Below are 25717 nucleotides of genomic sequence, written 5' to 3' on the forward strand. Positions count from 1 at the left end.
TAAATTTAGGGGCATAACTTTATGTATGGATACAGACTAACACGGCTGCTACTCTGAAACTTTATGTATAATATTGCTACCTACTTTTACCATGATAATATTGACAAGCAAGCTATTTTCAAATGATACCTTACAAGGAATATTTTGTACAAATATTACAATAGTGTGTAGGGTGTGAATATAGGGGTGCATTCAGTCACACCCACATAACATTTCTTTCTACACATTAAAGACACATGCTTAAGGAATAACTCATCCAGTTCTCTGAGGTGATTCAGCAATCTGCAGCAGACCGCCATCTGTTGGCCTCTTGATCTTTGTGAGCTAGCACATTGATCCATATGCATCAAGATCCTGTGGTTCTCTTCTAAAAATAGTTTTCTTTTTTCTTTTTTTTTCCAGTTTGAAGAGACAAAATTTCCTTGTTGGGACCATCTAGGTTAAGTGACATAAGGAGAAATGTAAGTGTTGCTTGATACTGTGGGGTTTTTCTTCTTTTTATTATGCAGCATAATCCTTTATTTCAAGGATTCTAATTCAAAAACAACAGCAACTTGAAGATGCTAAATTTAAAATTCAATTTAAAGAGCAAACAAAAATCTCAGATTGCCTATATAAAGAGACATAGCATATAATTTGTGGTATGTGTTTTGTAATAAAGGAGTAAAACAACTTAACAGAGAGTGTTGTTTTTTGTTGCTGTTGTGACTCTGGAATGATGTTTTTGTCAAAACTGACAATTGCCCTTCTGGCTAGGTTAAGTTTGTGAAATGTTTAGAAAGTGTCTTTGCATGGATCCCAGAGAGTTCACAGGTTTCAGAGTAACAGCCATGTTAGTCTGTATTTGCAAAAAGAAAAGGAGTACTTGTGGCACCTTAGAGACTAACCAATTTATTGTGGAAACAGTATGCATCCGCTGAAGTGAGCTGTAGCTCACGAAAGCTTATGCTCAAATAAATTGGTTAGTCTCTAAGGTGCCACAAGTACTCCTTTTCTTTTAGAGAGTTCACAGATCTTCTATGCTGACCCATTGAGTCATGGTTGGAGCTGCATGAATGTGTTAAAATCCAAGAGGAAAATCAATCTAACACATTCATGCAGCTCCAACCATGACTCAATGGGTCAGCATAGAAGATCTGTGAACTCTCTAAAAGAAAAGGAGTACTTGTGGCACCTTAGAGACTAACCAATTTATTTGAGCATAAGCTTTCGTGAGCTACAGCTCACTTCATCGGATGCATACTGTTTCCACAATAAATTGGTTAGTCTCTAAGGTGCCACAAGTACTCCTTTTCTTTTAGAGAGTTCACAGATCTTCTATGCTGACCCATTGAGTCATGGTTGGAGCTGCATGAATGTGTTAGATTGATTTTCCTCTTGGATTTTAAGCAATCTAATAAGAGCCCTATGTTGCAAAGAACTTCACAGATCTAGGAATAAAAATAATGTTTTTTTCCATGAGGGAGAAGTCAAACCAAGAATTTAAGGTGGGTGACCCTTTTTTCCCCCCTAATCCTAAATAGTTCTTACTTTTGTTTAAAATCAATTTTTACAATAGCTATCTTTCTATTACGTAAATCATATTAGCAGATCTGCCTTTTACAGATTAATTTTTTAGCACCTTATCCTTTGTTACACACTTCAGAGAAATACATAGTTTATATGCTCTTTTGGGTAGAGATCAGCTCTAATTCAGATGTGACAGAACAAGAGATCAGACGAAGTGGGAGAATAACAAAGGAAGGACAAAGGTTACAGAAATAAAATCTGATTATTCAGATAAGGCACTGTACACATCTTGTTCAGATAGTAGGTATCTCAGTTGCATGAACTCACTTCCCCTATACAATAGGAGACACCGAAGAAGTGAATTTTTGGAGAGATTTGAATGAAGAGACTTTGGCCTGGTGAACAGATTTCAGGGAGAGCATTGTACGCAGAGAGGCAACATGGAAAAAGGCCTGGGACTTTCCGAGGAGGAGAAACAAACAAAGGCAGCTGACATCACTGGAACAGAGAGGAAGAACTGAGGAGACATGGTCCGTTGTAGGTTGAGGATTAGTAATGTGATCCCTTGAAAGCCTAATCTTGGAAATAGTAACAAGTTGAACATCTGTGCATTTAACAGAAGCAGAGGAGATGCAGAGAACCCACTTGCCAGACCAAGAGTAACTCGTCATCCCTCTTAAATCTGGACTACAAGCTCTAAAAGTTCCATATGCTCATTTGCCTTATTGGCAGGATAGTCACACAGGCCCTGCTTCAGCAAAGCAATTAACCATGTGTTTAAATCACAACGGGCCTCAAAACTGTTCTCAAAGTTAAACGCATGTTTAAGTGCTTTGCTGAATCAGGGTTTCTGTCTCTAGAGAAAACCCTAAAATAGATTGTGCTGTGCTCTGTAATAAATGCTAGCATCCCAGTAACAGATACCTCTCTCACACACACACAGACACACACAGACACACACACACACAAAGGACAAGAACTTCGACATGCAATGCAGTCTGGAGCGAGTGAAAGGATTCAAAGGGAGGGGGAATGTGACATAAGTGGCAATTGAGAAATTATTTTGACAAAAGCATTTTGGGTGGACTGAAGGGGGTGAGGGGATTGAGAGAAGGAGGTTGCAGCAGTCATAGGAGAAATCAGGATATGGACAAGTGATAAAGGCATCAAGATGGATATGAAAGCATTTTTTAAAAAAAATGTTGTGGCAGAAAAAGCAATGGGGTTTAGTCACTTCCCAAATGTAAAGGGAAATAAGAGGGGAGAAGTAAAAAGTTGAGTTTGGTCTTGGCCATGGTGAGTTTGCGGTAACCGAGCAGGAGTCGTGAAAATGCAGTTTGCTGGTTCTTCACTGGCTTTATCTACATCTGAAGTTTAAAAAGTTGAGTAAGCTAGGGGCAGTGTTTCTCAGCCTTTTTGATACCAGGAACTGGCTTGCTGCCTTCCTAAACTGTGTCAGAGAGATCTCAGGGACTGGCGCCAGTCCATGGACCAGTCCATTGAGAAACACTGAGCTAGAGGATGGCATAAAAGAGTGGTAAGACAACCTTCACCAAAGCTTCTCTGGCCTTGCTCATGATTAATTCTTCAGAGGATTAAAAGTAAACAATTAGTAGAACTTACTTTTCTGACATACCTTATGCACTCAAAACACCCACCCATTTGGTTGCGAGTTTTGGGCACACAAGAAATGCAAGATCCAGTCCCTACTGCAATGTGATAAAACCGAGTAAGGGCTAGATACAGTAAATGAACTCCAGGTACAAAATCTTCCCTTACACATCACTGAATGAGGAGATACTCTTTCTTTTGAAAATGTGTATAAACATATGGGCAGAATTGTGTGAGGCTCAATAGCTATCGGTATCGCTTTCTGATTAGATCTCACCATGGATAAGTTCCATAGCATTTCCTAATCAAAAGGGTGAGGGGAAAAAATTGACATGGGTACATTTTTAGACTTGAGGTTTGTCTTTACAAGTTCTAATTCAGTATCATTATAGACTAATAAAAACATGAAGTTTGTATCCGAATTCAACTCATGTTCAATATTAAGTAAATGCAGCAAGGATTGAATGATGAGACTGTGATTATACTTGCAAGTTGTATTACAATAAGCTTTGCAATCATAGGAAGGAAATTAAATTTTCTAATTACACTATAAGATAAAATGAATGCAGTAAAATCAAGGTTTTGTCCCTTCCTATCTAGCTCTGTTATCTGTCATAAGCACAATCCAATTTTTCTCATTATGTTTATCATGTAGTTCTGCAGAGAATCCAATTTATAGATTCATAGATATTTAGGTCAGAAGGGACCATTATGATCATCTAGTCTGACCTCCTGCACAACGCAGGCACCGAATTTCACCCACCACTCCTGCAAAAAACGTCTCACCTATATCTGTGCTATTGAAGTCCTCAAATCGTAGTTTAAAGACTTCAAGGAGCAGAGAATCCTCCAGCAAGTGACCCATGCCCCATGCTACAGAGGAAGGTGAAAAACCTCCAGGGCCTCTTCCAATCTGCCCTGGAGGAAAATTCCTTCCCGACCCCAGATATGGCTATCAGCTAAACCCTGAGCATATGGGCAAGATTCATCAGCCAGATACTACAGAAAATTCTTTCCTGGGTAACTCAGATCCCACCCCATCTAATATCCCATCACAGGCCACTGGGCCTAGTTACCATGAATATTTAATTGCCAAAACCATATTATCCCATCATACCATCTCCTCCATAAACTTATCGAGTTTAATCTTAAAGCCAGATAGATCTTTTGCCCCCACTGCTTCCCTTGGAAGGCTATTCCAAAACTTCACTCAGTTAGAAACCTTCATCTAATTTCTAGTCTAAATTTCCTGGTGGCCAGTTTATATCCATTTGTTCTTGTGTCCATATTGGTAATGAGATTAAATATCTCCTCTCCCTCTCTGGTATTTATCCCTCTGATATATTTATAGAGAGCAATCATATCTCCCCTCAACCTTCTTTTAGTTAGGCTAAAGAAGCCAAGCTCCTTGAGTCTCCTTTCATAAGACAAGTTTTCCATTCCTCGGATCATCCTAGTAGCCCTTCTCTGTACCTGTTCCAGTTTGAATTCATCCTTCTTAAACATGGGAGACCAGAACTGCACACAGTATTCCAGGTGAGGTCTCACCAGTGCCTTGTATAACGGTACTAAAACCTCCTTATCTCTACTGGAAATACCTATCCTGATGCATCCTAAGACTGCATTAGCTTTTTTCACAGCCATATCACATTGGCGGCTCATAGTCATCCTATGATCAACCAATACTCCAAGGTCCTTCTCCTCTGTTACTTCTAATTGATGCGTCCCCAGCTTATAACTAAAATTCTTGTTATTAATCCCTAAATGCATGATCTTACACTTCTCACGATTAAATTTCATCCTATTACTATTACTCCAGTTTACAAGGTCATCCAGATCCTCCTGTAGGATATCCCTGTCCTTCTCTAAATTGGCAATACCTCCCAGCTTTGTATCATCCACAAACTTTATTAGCACGCTCCCACTTTTTGTGCTGAGGTCAGTAATAAAAAGATTAAATAAGATTGGTCCCAAAACCAATCCTTGAGGAACTCCACTGGTAACCTCCCTCCAGCCTGACAGTTCACCTTTCAGTAGGACCTGTTGTAGTCTCCCCTTTAACCAATTCCTTATCCACCTTTCAATTTTCCTATTGATCCCCATCTTATCCAATTTAACTAATAATTCCCCATGTGGCACGGTATCAAATGCCTTACTGAAATCTAGGTAAATTAGATCCACTGCGTTTCCTTTGTCTAAAAAATCTGTTACTTTCTCAAAGAAGGAGATCAGGTTGGTTTGGCACGATCTACCTTTTATAAAACCATGTTGTATTTTGTCCCATTTACCATTGACTTCAGTGTCCTTAACTACCTTCTCCTTCAAAATTTTTTCCAAGACCTTGCATACTACAGATGTCAAACTAACAGGCCTGTAATTACCTGGATCACATTTTTTCCCTTTCTTAAAAATAGGAACTATGTTAGCAATTCTCCAATCATACGGTACAACCCCTGAGTTTACAGATTCATTAACAATTCTTGCTAATGGGCTTGCAATTTCGGGTGCCAATTCCTTTAATATTCTTGGATGAAGATTATCTGGTGCCCCTGATTTAGTCCCATTAAGCTGTTTGAGTTTCGCTTTTATCTCAAATATGGCAATGTCTACCTCCATATCCTCATTCCCATTTGTCATGCTACCATTATCCCTAAGATCCTCTTTAGTCTTATTAAAGACTGAGGCAAAGTATTTGTTTAGATATTGGGCCATGCCTAGATTATCCTTGACCTCCACTCCATCCTCAGTGTTTAGCGGTCCCACTTCTTCTTCTTTCTTTATTTTCTTATTTATATGGCTATAGAACCTTTTACTATTGGTTTTAATTCCCTTATTCCCTTATTCACTGGTACCTAGTGAGAAACCAGTAAGTCAGAGAATATGGAACAATCTATTCTTGCCCATAGTCTCATAGCCTGTCATGGTTACAGGACTAGCTGTACCTCTGCCGCCTCTGAGAGCACCCACCTCATATCTTGGACTTCTTCCCTGTACCTGGCTTGAAATGGAATCCCACTATGCTTCCAGTCTTAAATTGAGACCTACCTACAAGTACCCTTTGTATACCAGGACTAATTGCACTGTGGGTCTGGCTGGCTTTTGGGCATCTATATTTCCTCCATTTGGGAACCTGTGACTAGTGATGTATTGACTAACAGCCATCTTAAAACCAAGCATCATTGTTTAGCCTTTGGAACAAAATGTTAGAGAAAAGGCATTTTAAAACAACAAACACCCGGCATGCATATTGAGTCTCATCTAATCTTACATTTAGCTACAAGCTAAGCTAGATAGGGTTTCCTCTTAAGTTACTAGAACAGAACCAGCTTCAATTATTTTAGGAAGCCAAGGAGCTCTTGGGATGCAGCCTAGTCTCTGTCTCCCAGAAATTCTCTCAGGGATTGTATCCAAATTCTGTGTGTGTGTGTGTGTGAGAGAGAGAGAGAGAGCCCCCATTAGCATATTGCTCAGTGATGCCTTTGTTACAGGGCCCAGGTGTGATGTCTTCCTTCTAACTTAGATTGGTTTTCCTAGTGGCCTTGCCAGGCCACCTAGGAGACTGTCCCTGTGACGGTTGCTCCATTGTTCATCAATCAGACCCATTCGTCCTTCATGGCTTGCAATCACAGATGTTGTGACTGTATTTCTGTGGGAAAGCTCAGTGAAAATGTCCACTCCTCTCTGATAAGTCTGATACGCCATTTTAGAAATTCAGTACCTAAACCACATTTGGGGATACAAACCAATATTCATTACTGAGCACTCCATATTTATCAGAGTATGTCTGTTTTAATTACTGGTGGTCAGATTCTGCCAGCCTTACTCACAGTGAGTACCTTACTCTATAAACAGCTCTGCTGAAATTAGTGGCACTCTTCACAGCATAAATTACCCTCACTCACTGTGAGGGGTATCAGTTGGCCCCTCCGTTTTTAAGAAAGTGTTCTTTCATTTCTGGGACCAAGGAGGAGAAGCCAGCGTCATGAAGAAGCCAGCCAGCTTTCCACAGTTCACCAACAAGCGATCCATGTGCTACCAACCCTTCACAGACTATTTGGGAACCCTGAATAATCTGTGTCTGCAATAAACTGAGACTCAGAACTTTCATACCTTGCTGTAACTAATATAAAGCCAGATTTTTAACTTTTTTGTAATCCTGCAGAAATACACAGTGCACAAGTTCAGGGTGAAATGGTTTGCACAATGCAAGTGTCCAATTTTTTTTTTTTTTTTTTTTTAGTTCAAATCTGCCAAAATGATTCTTCTTACAAAATCCTGGAGTTTTCTGGTTCCACAACTGAATTTAATCATCTCCATGATTCTTATTCATTGTTAATATGATTTATATAATTCATCATAGATCTCATATCATGTGACCCTTTTTCAAAGGGATTATTTATAGAAGGAGAAAAGGCAAAAAGTAAACAGTAGTGAAGTTGATCCAGTCAGTCACTATTCGGTAATTATTTTATTCAAATTTAAAGGAGTACTTGTGGCACCTTAGAGACTAACCAATTTATCTGAGCATAAGCTTTCGTGAGCTACAGCTCACTTCATCGGATGCATACTGTGGAAAAGCACTCCATATTTATCAGAGTATGTCTGTTTTAATTACTGGTGGTCAGATTCTGCCAGCCTTACCATTGGCAGGCAGCGCACAGAGACACACTGTCCCTTTCCCCCCGGGGTGCACAGAGATGTGTCAGCAGCCAGCCACTTCCAGGAGTGGCATAGGGCCAGGGCAGGCTGGCAGGCAGCCTGCCTGAGCCCTGCTGACTGGGAGCCTCCTGTGGTAAGTGCTGCCCAGATAGACCCTGCACCTTGCACCCATCCCGCACCCCAAACCTCTGCCCCAGGTCAGAATCCCCCTCCTGCACCAAACTCCCTCCCAGGAAACAGACTTGTATACAGGGGCCCCACAAAATCTAATATCCATGAGCCCCCAGGAGAGTTAATCCAGCCCTGATCAAGCTTCATGTTTTCCTGATTGAAGTTATTTTCTTTACAGAATTATAGCTAGTTTCACAGAGCCAGAGATTATGCTCTGCATTCATTGCATCATGTAAACATTTATTACGTGGACATAATCCTAAACTAAAAAATCACCAGAATAACAAAATCTCTAGGCTGTGTACAAACATCTGAGGCACATGTAGTTACATGACTCATACCTATGAGCAGAGATTCTGGGGTGGCAGAAATGATGACAGCAGATAATGAAAAGGTAAATTTTTCAGTTTGAGGTAAGTCATAAAATGACAGGCAAAGGTGTCTTCCATCTTTCAGTTTTAATAGTCAGCCACCCATTCTCCCCCCTTCTCCCAGGTGAATCACCCACCCACCCTGCAGCATTCCACGTCCATGCTTAGTGCCTGAGATTGCAGTGGCTTCTGCTGCTCCAGTGCTCAACCATTATTATCCAGCTGGTTTAGATTGGGTCAAGTGCCTGAAATAGTTCGGGTTTGGTTAAGTTGTTTTAAATTTGTAATTACTAACTGGTTAGCAACCGGCTCTGACAAGGTCAGGTCCCTCTACATTAATTGGTGGCAAGCTACTTTTTGGATAGCCTGTGTTACCTCTTGCTGCTGCTTTGTCTGCAAGAAGACCCTGATTCAGAAATGCACTTAAGTACATCTCTTAGCTCCAACTCCATTCAGAAAAATACTTACACATATAATTGGGGCCATGGAGTAGAAGGGGGGGACTACGGAAAATAATCAATATCACCCTCTTTCATGGTTATAAGTCCTGTTCTGCTTCAGATACCTGGGCCCTCTTTTAAAAATGCACATTCAATCCAGCATTTTATCACCCTCTTGGGCTGTAGGAGGTTGACATTTTCTCCTGACTCAGAAATTCTGAACACTTCACCAAGAGAGAACTGGGCTTGCTGTATATATGGTTTGTCTAGCACTAAAATGAAATAGAGGTGGAAAATCCGTTGTCTACCTATCTATCTTAGCAGTCTTTAGATGGATGGTTCTGTCATCAGACAGACTTTCAGGTCAAACACACTTCTAGCAGTGTATAAATTAAATAAAGCGAGAAAGCAAAGATAAATTTCAACACTACAAATAATTCTAAAGAACAGACAGGCAAAATCTATAAGTCAGTCAATCTAAAAGCACTTCAAAGGCTGGTTTGGTTAAATCTAGCACTGCACTTTACTTTAAGCATCAGCAAACATAAACCTCTACCACATGACAAGCTACTTTTCAGATCCTCAGGATAAAGATGAAAAACCCACACTTTAGTCCAAATACAGTCGGCGTGTTGCTTTAACCTCTGCAACCTCCAGATTCCTGAAAGAAGAGGATATTAACCAATACCTAGTTATGATAAACATATTTTTATACTTCATTTGGGTTTTGAAAATTTGAAGTGAAATTAAAAACAAAAACAAAAAAAACAAGACAACACTGGAAATGGTATGAGGGCAAAAAAGAGCTTTCAAGGGAAGAAAATGACATTGGACCTGAGTCTTCATTGTCCTGCACTCTGTATAATTTATGTCTGTGCGAAATGGGTGTAAAATGCTACCCATCACAATAACAGTGTTACATCCACTTTGCACAGCTTCAAATGACTAAAGTGTAGAGCTATGGAGAATCAGGAGTGACTCCATTTATATCAGTGGAATTACATTTAGTATAAACCCAGTGTAAGCAAGAGGAGAATCAGGCAAGTATGCGGCTTACTATTCCCTTGAAAAAAGAAAAGGAGTACTTGTGGCACCTTAGAGACTAACCAATTTATTTGAGCATAAGCTTTTGTGCACTACAGCTCACTTCATCGGATGCATTGAAATTCCCTTGAAATGTCTGATAGTGATGCTTAGTAACTGCAATGGCTACCAGCTGTTCACATTCTACACCAACTTCTGCTTGAGCCAACTGCAACCACCCTGCTAAGGGTGAGTGGAACTGAAACTAGAAATATTAGGAAGGGTACTGATCATAAAGTACAGAATGAAGCTACAGTGCAGGTGTCTTGGTGATAACCTCTCATTAGTCTGAAACAAAACACAAATCAGAAAATATCCTCCCAGATAAAGGCAGTTCTTCTGCAAATACAATATTCTACCACCAATTGTCTTCACTTCTAAGTCACTAGAGGGAATGGATGTTAAAACTGTTAGAAGTTGGTATACTGCCCAAACTATCCAATAACTAACGCTATTGCTAGCCCACTTCTAGCTTCCAAACATATAAATCCAACAAAGATACTCTACTCAGCTGCTGTTGGATACCCTCTTTTCTTCCAAAAAATTACAGTGCTTATTCATTAAATAGATCAATGTTGATTTAATTTCATATGATATTACAACACTGGAAATTGTTTCGCACTTCTATATAGTCGTGTGCAGTAACTTGAGAATGTGTCACTTGTGGTTCAAACATTTAATCTTTGTTTTGATATTAAATTAGCAACAAAAGTCACTTATTGCCATGTGCACAGAACACTAATTACTGAAATATACATAAAACATAAAGTTTCCTTCTTCAGGCATATTCTGCATTGCATTGTTGCTGCACCTGACGTCGAGATGGCTTGCTATCAAGGGTATTCAACTATTTCATTCAAAGCTGTCTTATTTACGAGTAAGAAATGTACATAGTTTAAATGTGTTTTTGCAAATGGATTGCATCCATATCAATAGTTTAGTGGAATGTCTAAAGCTTTGAAAAATGCTTTTACCGAGTGATTTGCGGAAACTGGTAAAATTACCAAATAGTCAATTGGACATAATACATTAACTCTAAATGCTTAAGGTGCATTATACAATGTAGCTGTGTCAGTCCTAGGATATTAGAGAGGACAAGGTGGTTGAGGTTCTAATACCTTTTATTGGACCACCTTCAAGTTTGGTCCAAGTTTAAGGCCCATAATTTAGATTTTTATTCCTAATAGAGGGGAAGGGGATGTCTGTTTTCATAATGCTTTGAAAAAATTAATAGTACACCATTTTATCAAATGGTGTACATTTCTCTGTGCAGGTGTGGACATATGTATACCAGGGTTGTTCTAGATCACAACCAAACAACAAAAATTACTCTCATACCTGCTCAAAAATGGAATAAAAAGTTCACAATTGTTGGACTTTGTCAAAATTTGAAATTTCAATGAGAAACTGTCAAAATTGTGTATTTAGAAAAATTATGACCAGCCCTACTGGCTAGAAACTGTCAGAATACAAAAGTTAAATTAACCAGCCTGTTTTAGTTGCCTGATATTACTGAAATGGAAAAGGCAAAAATTATAAATGGTAAAAGGTAAATTAGATTAATAAGTGAAGAATTTCATAAATGTAAATTGTTGTTAATGTAACTTCTTTGTACTGGCTTCTGCATTCCATTTCTAGTAGCATGGGTGTGTTCGTTAAATGCCCATACAAGGAATGCAACACTTCTTTCACTTCAATTCACCACACTGCAACACTTCTACCACAATCCATTCATTTGCCGTTGACAAGCTCCAGCCCACAATCTCTTTACGTTCTTCTCTCTATGCTCCACACTTTATGGAGTCATGGTAAACGCAGAACAAGCATTCTCCTGATTCACAGCCAGTTTCAATGCTGACTTTTGTGATGAGACTGGCCCTTTGTTCCCTTATGGCAAATTAGGGCAACGCAATCCCCATAGCTCCAGTTTCTTAAATTTACTCAATTCCTTTTAGAGCTCTTATCATGTCAGTCTGTCTAAATCAAGAATCTTCCAATTATAGACTCTTTTCTTCAGCCTCAAACCAAGGGTTCTTATTGGTATTATGGTAGCAACTTGTGCAAGGCACTGAAGAATAAAAGGCAGTTCCTGCCACCAAAGATTTTACAATATAAAAAAGATCAACAAACAGCAAAAAAGGATGCTTTGTACCATCAGGATCCAAATGAGGACATGTAAAGCTCGAGCTATTGAATGATTGCTGAAAAGTTACCTCCAAGTTTTTTCTTTCTAGTTCTTTTGGTGAGTTTCTACTGTTTCCTTCTTCAAACTACAAATATTCACTAATTGATCTATTTATGTCTATCTACTTCAGGAGTTTGTATGGAACCTATTATTATATCTCAGCACTTTTAAACAGAAAAAGAGCAAGATAAAGAATGTCACTATTGAAAATCTTGCCATAGTGAGTTTGGGTGACTCAGTAGGGCTTGATTTTTCAGAGGGTGGGTTCTCAGACCTTTCTGAAGATCACATGCCCTTTTATTTATCTCAGATTGGACACCCAAAAATCCAGACACCCCAAATTACCTGATACATCTGAAAATGTTTGCCCATTACCTATTTTTTGTCTTTAACATAGTCACATAAATGTCTTATAACAAATAACAATAATGCTAACTTGTTCACTATATCAAAGTACGACTGTAACTTTAGGAATTGGTCCGCATCACTATCTAGTGATGGCAAGAGGCCAAGTTTCCAGAGCATTCACAGCAACTCCTTTAGGTTTGTAAAAGATAGGGCCTTTTTTTAAAGGTGGCAGAAGGGAGAAATTCATGTGGAAAATGTCCCTTTAAAGTATATCTGCTGCATCAGAGTTGGTAGTGAGGTTTTCGCCAAATGTCTCCAGAAAACATCTGTTAGAGAATCAAAATTCTCAGAAATGTGACTGAAACATGGAGGATTGCCTTTCTCCTGGGCTCCTGGATTATCCATATTTTGTGGAAAGACTGATGCACATCTAGAAACCAATTTTTGTTTCCACCTTTGAATATAATATGTCTTACTCAACAAGGGAGAAGGAAACTATGTTAGGAAAGCAATTGGCATAAGTATCCCTCACCCAGATAGCTTGCTGTTGGAATTTTCATTCACATCAGGTGGGGGAAAGAAATGCAACATAAGACTATTCCTAGGCTTTCTTTGGCTCAAGATCTAGTTTCTCTACATTGACTGAACATGTACTGGCTTGTTATCTCTGGAGAGAGAAGCATTTGAACTATAATCTGTTTTATTTTTAAATTGCCCTGTTGGGTAAATCCGATCTGATTTCGCTCAGTTAGAAACCAGGGGCTAGATTCACAAAGGTGCCGCTGCCTAGGCACCTAACTGCCTCTTTAGGCACCCAACACTTAAGGGCCACTGACATTCTCAAAAGTGCCACCTAACCCTGTTGATGCCTAATTCCTGGGCACGTAAATTTCTGCCGGAGGGTATGCACAAAGCTGCCTAAATCCTGATGCCACCCCCACAGCCAACAATTTGGTCAGAGCTCTGCCAAAGCCCTGGCAGGATTCTCAGACTAGGTTTCTCATCCTATCTCCCCAGCAGGGGATGATCCCCTAGGTCTGCTCAGAACATGCCTACAGGATCAGGCCCTGCACAAAAGATAGCCAGAGGTGAGCGAGGTTGTGTCCGTGTCCATCCCCATTTTAGCCAATAGCCCAGTGGTTAGGGCACTCACGTGGGATATGGGAGACCCTGATTCAAATCGTGCTCTGTTTGATGTGGTGCAGGTACCTTTCTCCACATGAGTGTCCTAACCACCAGGCTACTGGCTATTTTGGGGTGGGGAGCTCCTTCCCAGATCAATGAGAGTTAAGACCAGATCCTCAAAGGTATTTACATGCCTAAACCCTGACCCTTTCATCTGCATTTCACTCCTGCTTATCTTAGGCAGCTCCCTGCTCAGTTTGCTGCCTTGAGAATCCCTTTCTTAGGCATCTAACTCTCCCCAAGCATTGTATGGAGAGCCAGAGTGGCTGATTTAGGGCTAAGAATTCCAGGGTGCCTCGGAGTTAGGCATTGCCGAGCCCATGGGTATGTCTACACTGCAATGTCAGCCCAGGATTAGAAGAACATGAGATAGCAGACCCTGGGTTTGTTAACCTAGAACTTGAGCATCTACACTCAATTGTAACCCCAGATTAGGAATTGTTGAACCTTGGGTTCCAACCTGGGGTTCCAGCATCTCCAATGCATTGTGCAGGCTTGAGTTAATCCCAGACTTCCTAGCTCCTTCCCAAAATGTGGCTGCTCTAGATCTTTGTTGGTGGCGCAGTGTGAAAAAACATGACTGTCCAGAGGACAAAGAGTCAGCCTGTGGGATTGTGGGATATTTTTGATTTATATTAGAACCATACACATTCTCAAAGCCCACTTGGAAGACAAGCTCATTAAAAGGACCCTCTCAGCACTTTAAACCTTCAACTTTGTATGGATATTGGTCTTCTAGATTCCCATCTTCTCTTTAGAAGCAACAGGACCTTCAGAGACTCTTTTTTTGGTTTTTTTTTTAAACACCTTGAACCTACCCTTCCCCTTTTTACGCTTCTGACACTGCCTTATATTTGTTTCTCTGTTTAGTATTACAGAGCTATGACCTTTGAAGGAGGATTCTGGGGGCACTGCATAACCTGCTGAATGAATGGAAACCCAGACCTAGATTCTCTTTTCCATAATTTTACAGGAGCTAATTTGCCAGAGTTCTAATCTCAACAACTCTGTGTAAAATGCCATAGGCCATGCTTACTTAGAACTGTAGCATTGTTACTCATCTACACACTCCAAATAGTTTTTGAAGTATGATGATGATTTAGCATTGAGCTGTTCCATATTTCCCAAGCTAAACTCCCAGGTTCAGCAGTATGTCTCCTATTATTGCTGATTTAAGAATATATTCTCTATGAAGGAGGAGTGACTGTTTTTATTCCCTTCTGATTTCCTTCCTTTGTGCAAATATACATGTATTAGACAACTGTGGCTAGATTATTTCATTATCACATGAATATTTCACAATACATTTACTGAAATGGATTCAGCCTTTCAAAAACAGCTCAAAGATTTAAGTAACTGTTAGTCCCGGTTATGAACAACTCTTTTGTATACTCTCAGCAGTTACCCAAGATCTTATCAAGGCATGTGTACTTTCCATTAATTACTACTTGGTGCTAATTATCAATAACTCTACCATCATGCACATAACAACAGACCGGTAAAATATATTGCTCTCTTCTTTACTCTGTTTTTAAAACTAAAATTCATGCTTGCTGTCAACTGAAAAATCAAACTCTCCCTTAGCTGACTATAAAGTAAGGAGCACCGGAGTATCAGTTTGAATCCAAATTGTACATACAGAAGTGTTCATATTTGGTCTTTCAATGTGGCCCTGCATACTGATAGGCCCACAAGTCTGATTTGACTGTCTTGTGGTGATTGAGCAAAACATGTATTCTTGTGTCAATATCAAGTTAGAAGTTTTATCGAACAAAACCGTCTTTGAGTTATCCGAATGCTAATATTTTTAAAGTATGAAATTTCTTTGCAATGGTAACTCAGATCAAAATTAACAGCTTTTCCTCAAACACACATATAAATAGTTCACCTTTGAGCTGAGAACTAACACGATCAATTTAATCTCAAAAAGATAACTTTTGAGTAAATTTATAAATATTTGAAGTCAGAAGTCAAGCTTGGCCTCTGCAGCCTTGCCTATAGCTTGGCAATAAGTATGGTAGAGGGGACCCAGTGTATCTGTACAGGTTTACATTTGGGGTGGAAGCTATTAGGTTCCCGGTACTGTAACTTATTGTGTGGGTGGACCCGTCTGCCCATGCAGAACCCACTGGTGTCAGTGGGGCTCCATACTGTTGTGGGAGTCCACCCATATGGAACACATGCACCGGATTGAATTTGACACTGAGTGAAGATATATGTGCTCTAGAGAGGGAGTTATTCGGACCAGTGCCACCTCAGAAACTTGTTTCCTTTTATGCACGTATCAAACCTTAAGCTGCTCCACAGAAATGTCTTGTTTATAAAGTCATGTCTGTGCTACAAACTTTCTTTGACACCAGTTATGTCAGCATACGCCTGCCAAAGTTAATATATCGCTCATATGTGAGCATACTTGGCTGCTTGCATCTGTGCTATGTGCACTCACCAGGAGTTCTTGTGTCAATGCAAAGTGTGCACTAAAGGTAGGCATTCCAGTGTGCCAAGTGCCACCGTCAGGCATGATGCCTTTTGGGAAATTTTTGCAATGTGTCATGGGATAGACAAGACTCACCCAGGGACTTGTGGGAGCTAGGGGTCAAGTGCCCAGCAAACAGTTTTCTCCATCCCATAATGCCATCCACATCCCACAATTTTCATGCCTTTCTTTTTAAATCACACAAACCAGAACAGCACTTTTCGGTGTCCACTATCTCTGACAGAAGCATGGCACCTGCAGAGGACTGCACTATTCCCATGAATGTTGCAAATACAAGATGCACGATCCCCCAGTATTTGCAGACCTGAAGGAAGCACCACAACACTAGGGGACCTGATGATTTATTTGAGGATAGCTTTCTTAGGGACGTAGCAAAAAACAATTCAAGGTTGTTGGTGGCATTCATGGATCAGCTGCAGATGGTGGAGTGCTACTTCTGGGCCTGAGAAATGAGCACTGATTGGTGGGATTGCATCACAATGCAGGTTTAGAATGACAAGCAGTAGCTGCAAAACTTTTGGATGTACAAGGCCACATTTCCAGATCCATGTGCTGAGTTCACCCCAGCCCTCCAGCACAGGGACCCCAGAATGAGAGCTGCACTGACAGTGGAGAAGTGAGTGGCGATAGCACTCTGGAAGCCTGCTGTCTGGATTGGCTCACGAACGTTAGTGCCAACCTCAGGGCAGGCTGTTACAAACCAGAGTATGAACCCCAAACTGGTTGAGATTTCCATACTTAGATTTTACCAAACAAATATCAAGTGTGAACGCTTGAAGCACTAAAACAGCTTTAATGGATACTTCTGCCTATCTTGCCACCCAGGCAAACTTGCCTTTGTGATAGATGGTCCTTTACACCAAAAATCAGAACAATATTCAGGTTACTTCCAGTCCCAAAGGATGAGTCACTTACCCCAGGTTGACTGTACTTCAGATCACACACCAAAGACAATGCTTGTAGCCAATCCTATAATAAACTCTCTACAGATTTATTAACTAAGAAAAGAAATGAGTTATTTACAAAGTTAAAGCAAGGGACCATACACAGACAAATGAGTTAGGCTATGGTTTCAAAAAGTAATTGCAGCTGCTGTAATGTGCTAGCTCTGTGTGTTCTTTAGGGCTAACCCAAGCCGAATAGCGAGGGGATCCCTTGTTTATGCTTAGAAGTCTTGCCCTCTCCCTGATGTCCAAGCAGGATAGGGATAAACAATTTCTTCTTGACAGGGATTTTTATTCCCACCCCCCAGAGTTAAAACTTTGATGAGATGAGTGTTTGCGCATTCTCCTCTTTAGGGATGTGGGGGGAGCAATCAACAAAGTCTTTTGTCCACTGAAGTTTCACAATGGCTTGTCTGGTGTCTATGGGCCTTCTTTTGCTGCATAGGAGATGACACCTCTGTTGGTAAACTAGAATTTCACACTTGGTAAAGCTTCTCTCCTGACTGGGGAGATTTCCAGTTTTAAAGCAAAAAGTTTTTGTAGTTACCAACCAAACAGTTAAGTATTACCTTATAACATGGGGTACAGCTGTTATAAGTGAGATTAATATTTGCAGCATCCTACAAACAATTTATAAAGTTTAAACACTACACACATTCTTATAACTCTACTATCTACTTTAACAAGACTAACACACAGGTGAGCCAGACTAGTTTCCAGCTATACATCTGTCAATGTTCAGTGAGGCCTAGGAGCCTGGGCATGAGCTGGCAGCTGGTCTGCCAGTGTAACACCTGCAACCCTGAATTGGTAAGCGGGAAATCATTCTGGAGGTGGAAAATCCAGAGTGAGGGGCGTTGTCATGCAAGTGAGTAGAGCCATTAATTGTTTCCTGCTATGCAGGAGTGTGACTCTTGGCCATGTGCAGGACATAGCGGATGGATTTGCAGCTGTTGGGTTCCCAAACTGTGGTGGAGCAATAGACAGTAGGTATATCCTGATTTTGCCACTAGCGCACGTTTCTCACAGAGCACATCAACAGAAAGGGCTACTTTTGTCTTTTGTTATGCAAGTATGCAAGCATACTTTTGTTATGCAAGCACTGGTGGATCACCAGGGACACCTCACCCATTTCAATATGAGCTGGTCAGAGAAGGTGCATGATACTCTTATCTGTAAGAATACAGTACTGTTCTGAACACAGCAAACGGATATTCTTTCCCAACCAGCATTTACCATTGGCAATATTGAATATGAAATGGCAATAGTGGATTCTGAGGACCCAGCCTACCTCTTGTTCCCCTGGACCATGAAGCCGTACACTGTCCACCTTGACAATACCAAGGAAAGATTCAACTACTGGCTCAGCAGGTGCACAATGACAGATGAATGAGTTTTTAGTAGACTGAAGGGACACTGGTGGTGTTTACTAACTAGATTGGATCTCAGTGGAAAATAATATCCCAATGGTTAAAGCTGCCTGTTGTATAATATCTGTGGGGAGAAAAGGGGAAAGCTGCTACCAGAATGGAGGGGCTGCATGCCGACTTTGAAAAACCAGTCACAAGGGCTATTAAAAGAGCTCAGCATAGAGCTATACAGCTGAGAGAAGCTTTGAAAGAGCATTTTAATGGGCAGCCACAATGGTGTTCTCTGGGTCTGGAGCTGATTCCTGTCATACCCCTTTGCCTGTATCCCCCATGTAATTTGTCTGTAGCTGTCCATATTTCTATGGCTGGTTCATAGATGTGCTTGCACAGCCTCTTCTCCTCACAGGCCGAGGAGATCCAGCACCTCTTGTCTCCTCCAGGCAGGAGCACGTCTAGTGCCTGAAGCCAGCACAGTCAGTTGGGCAGTGCACACAACAAGGGATCACTGCTAGATGTGCTAGCCAAGGTGGGCAACCAAGAAAAGGCATTTCAAAAATATATGGGTGGGGCTTAAAATGGGGATGGGTTTCTGGTCTCCATGATTCCAGAGCAGTGGAATTCACAATTGTTACCCGACTGGTCACTTTCACAGGGAAAAAGGTCGCACTGTGTCTACATTCGCAATGTGACCTCAGTAGGTCGATCATGGCTTCATACCATTCGGTGAGGTGGTTTTACTGTTTTGCTATAATGGGCTGCTTACTTTAGATGGAGATGTTTTTGCATGTGCCTACAGTGAAAACTAAGTTGTTGCAAGGTGATTTACATCAGCCTAACATTGTGGTGTGGGCCAGGCCTTAGTTCAGTTTTGAATGATTTAAGGCCTGATCCTGCAAATATTTATGCACACACTTGGGTAGCCTCATTTAGCTCAGTAGGCTTACTCACATGCATTCTGTTAAGTGTATGTGTTAGCTGCTTGTAGCATTGGGGATCTGCTGTCTATAGCTTCTGTGTAAGTTTCTACTGTTATTGCCTTTTACATCGACTCCTTTGGGATTTGAGGGTTTGATCTATTTGAGCTCAGTACTTTTAATTGAGGGCATGGGGGCAACCAATCTACTGCTTAAACAAACGTATCCTATGTTGGAGAGCAGAAGTCAAATAATGTGGTTAAAAACAGGCTCCCAAAAGAAGGAGGAGGAGGAGGGAAGAACACTGTGGTATGTTAGTAAATGTGCCCAGTTAAGGAGACAGGCACAAGGGATCGATACCAAGAATAAACTGGAACATTTTACTCTTGTAAACCATTTATCTGTACCTAGGAGCTCTCATGCTCACTGTAAATTGCATATTTCTGGTTATATCTGATTGCTTACTTCGCTGAGAGAAAAAAAATAAAGATTTTTAGGCAAATTAAGCCCTGGTGTAAACAGGAGTAGCTACACTGACTGCAGTGGTATAATCCCTTCCCTATACCAGGATTGAAGTTGGCCCCTTTACCGTCTAACAAATCAGTTCTAAGACCCTTTACTGAATTCCTGCAACAAGTAAAGAGGAAGACGTTCTTTGTCTACATAAGAATATTGTACTAATGTAGCTAAATTATTTTAGAAACTGACTCATTTTAAATCAGTGCAACCCCCGTACATGGGGGCTTTTATTTCAGTTTAAGTGTCTTAAATCGATTTAGCTTAAGACGGTAAGGAATCAATTTAAGCTAACTTAATATAACACAGTCTTAACCCAAAATGAAAGCAAGGGGGGTTGCATTGATTTTACCCAAGTACGTTTCTAAAACAATTTACTTAAATCAAATCAGTTGTGTAGACAAGGCCATAAAGTGAAGAGGTATTTTTTTAGCTACATCAGTGGGTTTCCACTGTGTGTATCTGAAGGGATTGAGTTGGACTATTCCTCTCAATGAATACAAGAGTGTAGTGTCTGTACAGCTATCTAACTGAAGGTATTTCTAAAGGGCTTATTGCTGTGGTAGCCAAGCGCTGCACAGCAATTAGAGCACTGAGCATGCCCCAAAGGGCAGTTCTTATGGCAATGTTTTCAGTTTTCTTCCTTTCCTGGTGTGCATACCTTGTGCTGTGGGTTGCTACTGGGTTTGGTGATACGTTGCTAATTTAAAATTCTGTCTTTTTCTCTAAAGCACCCAAGGAATAAGTGCTTAAACCAATTCACACAACCAGTGATCTGTGCATGGAGCTGTGTTGCTGGGTGTGGGATAACTGTGCTGGTGACGTTTTAGATTAATATCACTGCTGCATGATGGCAGCTGTCAGGTTTGCAATAGTATGTCTACATCTGGCCTGCTATGTCCTCCTTTCCTTTCTTTTCTGTGGCTTGTTTTTCTTTCCTCTTTGCTTTGGTTCCCTGTCTCTGAGTTGAAAACTACTATTTTGTTATGATTAATGTGCCATTTTTCTCCTTACTGTAATTTTTTCATTCATACTGTAAACATATTTAACAAAATCCCTCTCTCTTCTAAGTATTCAAAATAAGGCTGCAGAGTCCTTTACTCCTAGTGAAACTGTTGGTAATTGATTAATTATGGCCCAATCCAACAAATGCTGCTATTAGTGTTTGCAAGATTGAGCTTTTAGAACTTTTAATTGTATTTTTCTCTGTCCTTTGTTCTGCCTTATTTCTTTGCTGCATAATAAATTCTACGACTAATAGAGGAAGTAACTTCTTATGTACTGTGACTGGGCAAGGCCAGATGGCAAAAGTAAAGTAGTGAGGAACAGGTATGTTAGCCCCAGGCTAAACAAATCCCTGGTACCATGGTAACCAAATGGCAGTTGTTCAAGGTTAATCAAGACACCTGGGGCCAATTAAGATCCTTCTAGAAAGCAGTGGAGATAGCTAGGTTGATTGGGACACCTGAAGCCAATCAAGGGCTGGCTGGAACTAGTTAAAAGCCTCCCAGTTAGTCAGTGAGGTGTGTGTGTGTCAGGAGCTGTAGGAGGATGCTGTGCTGTTGGAGGAACTAAGCAATACAAATCTGTATCTGATATAAGGAAGGAGGCCCTAAGGTAATGGTGAAGGAGATATTGAGAGGAGGCTGCTGTGGGGAAGTGGCCCAGGGAATTGTACATGTCCTATTTCCAAAAAGTCAGCTACCATAGCTGCTACTATTAGGGTCCCTGGCCTGGAGTAGAGGGTGGGCCTGGGCTCCCCACTCCCTTCCCTGGTTAATCATGGAGACTGGGAGATAACAGAGACTGTGCAAGGGAGGATTGCTTCTCCTCACCTCCCTTGCTGGCTTATGATGAAAATGGCTCAGTAAGCTGTGACCCTTGCCTCTTGAGAGAGAAGGGCTATGTGGAGGGTCACACTGAGCCTCTGAGGCTCATGTAATCTGCCAGGAAATTTGGGACCCATGGAGACAAGGACAGAGCTTTGTCACAGTACCAATCTGAACACACGCATTCAACTAATGAAATAAATTCTCTTCCACTTTGCCTCATGAGCTTAGTGCTCTATACACCCTCCTTTTTTGGTATGGTGCTTCCAGTAGTGATCCTCAAAGTATTCAAATCAAAGGACAATATGTGCCTTTTTTTTCTTTATTAGAGGGTTTCCCAGTAGCGGGTAATGATATACAAGCAGAGTGGCTCCATAACAAAAATGAATGGCGTGGTCAAAGCCATGCACAATAGTTAACCAACAGATATGTTAATGTAGCACTTAATTTCTCCACTGCGGGATGGAACTTTTGCCAGTTTTGTGGATTGTTCTAGTAAAGGATAAAGTGCTGAAGTGCACAGGTACAGTGGGGTTGAATTAAAGCTACTCTAACATCCCCAGGCTCAGTTGTAACACTATTTTAACTTTTTGTTGTCTAATTTCCCCTTGAGTCTTTTCATTTCATCGCTCTCTTCATTAGTTTCTGTTTTTCATAGAAACAACCAGAGGTCATTTGGCATTCTTTACATACCTCTAGGTAGCTCTGTGACCCTGCCAGTGCCCCTTAAAGTGAATTGTAAAATGCTAGTGCACAAAGCCTGTGAACAATAATTACTTTCAAAACTCAGCATGTAGTCTCCAAATGATTAAATGGGCTTATTCTAATACGAAGGCTAGGGATAAATCCTGGCAAACTATTGGAAATGGGTCTAATGAGTCTACCAACTCTGCCACGTACCAAACTCATGTTAATGGTGTCTTATTGTGCATCCATATGCTGGATGTCAGAACAGAAAACTTAATACAATTAGTACCTACTCCATTTTGCAATAATATGCATTGGAGTCTGTAAACATTGCTAGTTAGAGAGCGTATGTCTATTAATATACAGAACACAACCCCAGGTCCAATACTCGCGTCTCCTTTCAACAGAACTTGCTGGGCTGCCTTTCTGTAGGTTTACAGGGGAGCAAGAATTGGGATGGCCATCCTTGCTGATGTGCTCCAGCAACAGCATGGGAATGTATGGAATTTCTCCAGAATGTGAATAGCCAGCTGTATTTTTCCCTATATGCTTAACTTTTTTTTAATTAATGCCATTTTTCTAAATAAAAATACATCAAGCTATCTAAATCACTTTGACATTTGAAAACTCAAATATGTAAACAAAATAATAATCTTAGCAAATTTTACAGTAATTACTTCAGAACCTTCCAAATGGCAACCCCTCTTACCCAGACTGCAGCATGTACGGTGTGCCACATTTTAGTCAATTTACCCTTAGAGTTCCTGCTGTGAGGAGCACAGAGCAGCACTGCACCAGAGAGAGGAAATATCCCTCACTGTATCCTGTCTTTAACAGTTTCTACAGAGCCCATATAGAGATGAAAGATTCTCATCCCATACAAACTGCGAAGGAATGGGAGGGATTGGAGAAGGGATTTGTCTGGCACAGACATTTTCAGCAGAGAAAGAAATTCTACCCAACAACAGTAGTGCTCTGGGACTTGGCTTAGTGGTCCAAAATATTTAGTCTTGCTGGAGCAACGGGATCAAATCTGGGCAAGGTTTATTTAGCCCTTCATCCATCCTCAAGGTAGATAAAGCGAATCTTATGTTTACTGTCCAAACACCAGACAAGACATTACAGCTGAAGTCCTGTCTGCAATGTGTGACTGTTAAAGCATAGGGGTTGTCACTGTATAAACTTTGCCCTTCTTCTATGCTGTTATGTAGCACCAGGAGTCATGCTTGGGTTCCTTGTTCCACCACAAAAGGCACTGCAGTTCAGTAGTGCTGGATTTATAATATAATTGTGGTGATGTAACACTTATATATTGCTTCATAAGTTCATAGATTTGTATTGCACTATCCAGGCAGAATAAAGGCATTTCTGTCCCAAGTAGTTAGTCTAACCACCCAGAATGACAGGGTACTTCAGTATGTGCCAACCTTTCTAAGTACTGGAGTAGTCTCACTGAAGTCATTGGGATTACTGATGTATTTAAGTACCTTGCTGAATCAGGTTGCAGTACAGTGTGACATGATGAAGGGAGAGACTACAACAGAGAAGGAAGTGTGAACTCAGTAAATCCTGTTCACATCAGCAGGATAGCTGTTGTCAGTACTGGTTGTGAGTGAGGGCAGGTATCATGTCCGCAATACGGTGGGTATTCTGATTGGCAGAAACAGGGTATGGATCACTCGATCAATTGCGCTGTTCTGTTCATTCCTGAAGCATCCGGCATAGGCCATTGTCAGAAGACAGGGTACTGTCTAGGTGGACCATTAGTCTGATCTAGTATGGCCATTCTAATGTTCTTATGTTAATATAGTTTAAAACAAATAAATTGCTTTGTTTCATACAAAAACATTTTTCCATTAGCCATATTGTTAATCTCATTTTAGCTGCTAAACATGCAAAAAGAAAGTGCTAAACAAGAATGGGGGAGATGAAGGGAGAACATTAAAAAAGGGTACTAATTATTATAATCTAGGTTTTGTGTATAACCTTACTCAATGAATTTGAGTTTACCTTTTTGAGTTTTAAAGCAAAATGAGGGAGTGGTGAGCTCACTTGAAGCAATCCCACTTCCCCTCCCTGGTCTCAAACATCAGCAAACTAAAACAAATGAAAAAAGAAAAGGAGGACTTGTGGCACCTTAGAGACTAACAATTTGAGCATAAGCTTTCGTGAGCTACAGCTCACTTTTAACAAAGACTAACACAGCTGCTACTCTAAAACAAATGAGTTTTGCCCACTTCTCAGGCCAGTCAGTGGGCTGCTGTGTGATACACTAAGACCACATTACTTGTCACCAGAAATATGTGATACTGAAACTTGACATGGCACTGCTGATGCTAAGTTAGCACCAAAATAAGCTCCTCTTCTGTCTCTTTCATGTAAACTACTGTGCTATCTTTTGAATATCAAAGTATTCTAATTTACATCTCTCTTTGGTGCCAGGCAGGCATTATATTGGTGATCATACTTTTTTCCAAGGGCAAAGGAGGAGTGGCAGAGACAGCATCTTCCTGTTACTGATAGAAACATTAAAGATGTTTCCTCCATGCATGAAGAATTCAGGGAAATCAAGTCACTCCAGAAGTGACCTATATTTAGAAGTTTGATTATGACTGAATGTTGTACATAACAGGGAGGAAAGGAAGAGTAGAAAAAACTGCAACCCCATCAAAAGATCATTTAGGCATTTCAAAATTAGCTGGGGACTAATCAGGTTAGCTGAGATGAAGATCAGAATGGGGATGGTCCCTTAGAGTGTCCCCAATACAAAATATAATTAGACAATCTATTTATAATTTCTCATGTGAATTACACGTGGTGCATCTGTGGGGGAAGGAGAAGAGGTACACTGGTGATGTGAAATTCCATTTCCTGGGACACTTCACTTTTGATTCAGTTTATACCCCCTTTTAGATTTTGATTGAATTTTGCCTAATATAGTGGCAGTTGGATTGCTTGTGTCCTTTATTTTAAAAAAGTATTTGTGTATATGACCCATCAATGTGTAAGTGTGGGGGGAAACAATGAAGACCCAGAACTTTTAATGAAGTCCAAATTAATAATAGCTAAATTAATGTGAATAACAACTCTGCAAACCAATACAGCCTCCAACCCACTCCTGGGGAAAGTTCTTCCCCTTCTCTTGACATGCGTAGCATGCCCCTGTAACCTGGATTGCTTTATACTCACTGGGCACCTATCTGGGTTTGTAGGTATAGCCATCTTGTCTTTAGTCAACCAAATGCACATTCCACCATAATCCTGTAACTGTTCAGTATGTAATTAAACTGTCACCTGCCAGGTGCTCTGCAATCAGGGTACAGTTTCATGAGCCAGAACCTGCATAATCAGCAAGTAGTCTCCTTTCTGGTTGACACATCCATGCGTACCTTGTTGCG

General features: G+C 40.6%; 1 long non-coding RNA gene across 1 annotated transcript in view; it reads right to left on the minus strand.

The window, feature by feature from the left end:
* Nucleotides 1-25717, minus strand: part of LOC311518789 — a 124276-nt gene that overhangs the window by 68278 nt on the left and 30281 nt on the right. The window lies entirely within an intron of this gene.

Source organism: Lepidochelys olivacea (genome assembly GCF_965140295.1).
Source record: "Lepidochelys olivacea isolate rLepOli2 genome assembly, chromosome: 3".
NCBI classification, from domain to species: domain Eukaryota; kingdom Metazoa; phylum Chordata; order Testudines; family Cheloniidae; genus Lepidochelys; species Lepidochelys olivacea.